Raw genomic sequence first — 4749 nt, forward strand, 5'->3', positions numbered from 1 at the left:
ATCCACAATACCCTGTGCAGAAGATGTGTCACACCAGCAGAGGGCTGTTTCTATGGGGAGCTAGTCCCGCCATTTTCCTCTCCTGGGTGTAAGTTACTGTCTGTGAAGAGAAGAGATTTAGTCACAACTCCCTAATTAATCTGCAGTGGGCTCATTGGCCAGGTCCTAGATTAAACAGCCAGCTGAGTCCATTTGAGGCAAGAGATTTCTTGCAAGAGCTTTGAAAAAATATTCCTTTTTTTGCAAGAATGTAAAATTTATCTTCCAGGGAAACATGTGCACAAATATTGGTGTACCTTATTAAAAACAATAGTTGACAAAACCATTATAAAATTATCTCTTTTCCAAGAGAGAAGAAAAATTGTTACCTACAAGTTCAGAGTTAGAAAGGGTCTCTGAACCCTAAGGGGGAATTTTCCAAAGAATTAAGATAAACCCTTCACTTGAGGGAGTCAAGAAAGGGAGTCATATTATTGAGGAAATTGGTTTCATTGAGGCAAAATGTAAAAAGAGATTTTTGGAGGTTGTGGGGAGTTTGTAGACAATGCATACAAAGCGAGCAGTGCAGGGAAATGAGGAGGAGAGAAGCAGCGTGGAGCAGGATGCCTTCAGTTTAGGTTTAGGGCATGAGACAGCTGACTCACAGGTTTTCAGGAAGTCTTTTGAGGTCTCTGAGACTTGCGAGCCTGCAGGCAGTGTACTCTGAGGCATGAATGGAGGCCTGGTGATACATACCTTCTGCTACTGTGTGGGATTGATGAAAGCCCTGTGGGAAACCTTAATTCAGAACATGATCTTTTCTCTTGTATCCTCCAGTGTCTATAAACATGAAATAAGTCTTCTGAACCAAAATGAACTTTCTTTAGGGACAACAACTCCAAAACATAATTGTTCGGATTGCATATTTATGCCGTCTTTTCCATGCAAAATGTTTTTACATCTTTCTAAGTGCTATATTCTCATTTTGTTTATTCCCCATAAGGTAGGTTATGTCACATGCCTGGTTATGAGAATATCATCCAGATAACAGTCTTAAAGTCTTCCTTACTTTATTTTTTCATTCATTTTAGCATTTACCAAGTTTTTAATTATATAAATACAAAGAAGGAAATAAAATAAACATGATATCACCATGGATAAATATGGAGAAAATTCAAGCAGTAGACAAAAGTGGAAGATGAATTTACAAACCACCCTCTCCCAATTCTCTCTCCAAAGGTAACCATTGTCAACAACTTATTGTGTATGAATCCAGACAATTTTCATCCACCCCCTCAAAAAAAAACACATTTTTTACATTTTTCAGCTTTATTTAGAGAATATCAACTTGCTCATCAAATTCCTAAAACATGTGCATGTACTTCAAACCAGTAACTGAACACAAACACTCCAAGGTCTCATTGGACCATACAATCTCAAATTACACATGTCTTTAGAAATTTAGATAAAGTGATGTTTATTTTCGAGGGCATAAAATTTATCATCTTTGTATAATCTTAGTTCTTACGCTTACACAGAGTAAGCCTTGAAATGACTACAGATTCTATCACATTTATTGTCTTAACCATTAACTTAATCATCCTCATTTGGTTGCATTGTCATCTCATGAGGTCAGCATTTATCTTAGTGCTAAAGGAAATATCCAGGAAGGAATATAAGTGGTCATGAGTGGCTATGTGATCATAGCCAAAATTAATTACAATCTTTGAGTTAGAAGCCAATTCCTGATCTTGGGAAGGAGCAAAGCACAGTGAAAAGGCAGATCTAGGCCTTTATCACTACTCTGCAACCTACCAGCTCAGAGACATTAAATAAGTCTGAATCTCTGAGATCTCTGAGCCTATTTGCAAAAACAAAAAAAATTTATATGAATAATGTGTATCTTAAAGGTTAGTATAAAGATCAGAGATCATATATATAACGTATGTTTGAGAGACAGCCAAAGATCATTTTTGTTGCTTCCTCTTACTCTTGGTGGTATTACAAGTGTTGGCTTTGCATTGGAAAAAGTTAGAAGTTCTTGCTTTGAAGCAGGGTGAGAGAAAACAGACAAGAGCACAGTGGGACATAGTTGAATTTACTCTGTGCTTTAAAGGTATTTTACAGATCATTCTACAATCATCTCTGTCAATAAATGTCTACTTAGCCTCACACTAACCATATTAAAACCCAATAAATATTTCTGACAGTGAAAGTTTCCCAGTTTATATTCTGGAAAAGGTAAAAAAAAAAAAGAAAAAGTGTGTTTGATATAAATGAACTGAAGAAATCACCACAAATAGTTTCTTTTGTTAATGTCCAAACTGAACCTTCAAAAAACTTACAATAGCTAGGGCTTGGGATCTGTAAGGCCAAGTCTAATGCAGCAGGATAAGCAAAACTAAAAATAGTGTGCAAAGTATTTCAAATGAATCCACACGGCAACAAATTCAAGAAAGCTCTGAAGTACGAAATACTAAGGTAAGAGCCAGATACAAGGCAAGAATCTAAGACCTGATGGATCTGGAAAAGTGTGTTGAGCGTATCTCCTACACCCAAGAGTGCTACAATTCTTATTTGTGTCTAGGTGTGTCTTCTGGGTGGGTACGTGTTGATTTGGCTAAAATAGTTGAGAACAGAATCAAGTGGTATGAAATAAATTTCACAGACAAACATGCTTTATGAATATTCGTGTGGTCTCTAAATGCCATTTCCACCTAAATGGACCCCTGGTTCCCTGGAGGAATATCTGACTCCAGCATTAAGGTAACATGAACATGGATCATCTTGCCATACAAGAAATTAAGGAAGCTATTAAAGATTCTTAGGCTCAAATAAAAAAGACTGAGGAGTAGGCTCCCACTTCAGAAGATAGGACAATTTTAGCATCCGTAAAGATATCAATTACAATGAACTGAACTATATCAAATATATGTAAGCCTATGAATTTGTAATAATTTAAAGTAACAAAAATTTAAAAGTTCCATGTCACTTCCTGGAAAATGCTAAAGAATAAACTCATTATTTTGGACAGTAACAAAGGGAGAAAATCAAGTTTATCTATCCTGTGTTATGAGTTATATCTTTGGGTAATCACATAGCAGATGAGTGGAAGGTTTTCTTTATAAAAATCGTTCAGCTAGTAAGTGAAGTAGGAATTATACCATATCATCATGTTGTAACCCCTATGGATTAATGGGCCTATGCTATGATAATCAATGACTGCTAATATCACAGGAAGAGAGACGACCAGGCATTACGTACCTTCTGAATCTGAACAAGTCTTTAGATAGAATTACTCACTTAGAGGAAGTACAGAGAACAAGGAAATGTGTTAAACACAGTACAGGTATACAATCCACAAAGTCCGGGCTGTAAGAAGCTCCAAAGGACAAATGATTTGATTTCTTCAAAAAAAATAAATTGGAGGAAAAAGGATGAAGGAGAAACTATATATCAGAAAGAAACAAGAGGCTGTCTTCTCCCACTCCTTCCACCACCCTTTTCAAATCTGAACTTGATTCTCTTGCCTACTGGGGTAACATTGTTGTCACCATGGCCTTCAGCAATGCGATGTGCAAAAGTAAATTAAGCACATGATGGCTTTCATTGGACAAGAAGCTAATGAGAAAGCAGGAGAAATAGATGCAGAGGCAGAGAAAGAGTTCAACATTGAGAAAGGTCGTCTTGTGCAAACTCAAAAACTGAAGACTATGAAATATTATGAGAAGAAAGAAAAGCACATTGAGCAACAAAAGAAAATTCAGATTTCTGATTTGATGAATCAACCAAGGTCCTTAGCCTTCAGAGCCAGAGGTGACCTTATCGCAGGTAGTCTAAATGAAACAAAGCAGACACTTAGCAAGGTGGGAAAAGATACAACCATGTAACAAGTGCTACAGGGTGGGCTGGGCCTTCAGGGTTTGACTGACTTGCCAGACTATCAGGTGATTATTTATTGCAGGAAACAGGATTTCCTCTGGCTAAGGCTGTGGTGCATAAAGCAATTCCTATGTACAAAATTGCCACCAAAAAAGGTGTTGATGTCCAAATTGACCAGGAGGCCTACTTACCTGAGGTTATAGCTGGTGGTGTTGAGATCTATAGTGGAGATCATAAAATAAAGGTTTCTAATACCCTAGAAAGCCAGCTGGATCTTGTAGCTCAGCAGACGATGAGCTTGTTTGGTGCAGATGCCAACAAAGAGGTTTTTAGACCAAGTCTTTAGGAGGTGAATTCATTCCACTCTTCTGCTGCTGTGACGTGGAAGTTTCTGATATTTGAAGAACCAAGGTTATCTATGTTCTAATACAGATGATCTTCTTAGGTACTAATATTGTACTAATATTGCTGTTCTCAAAACGCTACTATTCTTATGCATTTATCAGTGGAATACCCTTCTGTAGCGAATGCCCTTGGCTGGACAAAGTTCACTTCACACGATCAGGAACCTACCTCTAGCTCATTTAAAGCTAATACAACTCTCAGTTGGTTCTGTAGCGTGAAGGTGAAGGAGTTGGTTGGGGGTTGCTTGAACTCCCTGAACTTCCACTCTTCTCCAGCTCTTTTAATTTAGTCAAGAGTGTGATGTGTCTGGTGTTTCGTCTTTATGGTTTTATGTTTGTGTTTAAAATGCACGTGGGGCATATATTCCTTCCAGCGATGTCACTGTTAACCCCTCTGAGCCTAGAAGTTTTCCTTATCTGTAAAGGTGATTAAAATCTAAGCCATGAAAATGCTTTTTATTAAAACAAAAACTGCACATGCAAA

General features: G+C 37.4%; 1 pseudogene; it reads left to right on the top strand.

Moving 5' to 3' along the window:
* Positions 1-544: 544 nt before the first annotated feature.
* Positions 545-4207, top strand: LOC143683127 (V-type proton ATPase subunit E 1-like; annotated as a pseudogene).
* Positions 4208-4749: the final 542 nt, after the last annotated feature.

This window comes from Tamandua tetradactyla, chromosome 5, assembly GCF_023851605.1.
Source record: "Tamandua tetradactyla isolate mTamTet1 chromosome 5, mTamTet1.pri, whole genome shotgun sequence".
Taxonomy (NCBI): Eukaryota; Metazoa; Chordata; class Mammalia; order Pilosa; family Myrmecophagidae; genus Tamandua; species Tamandua tetradactyla.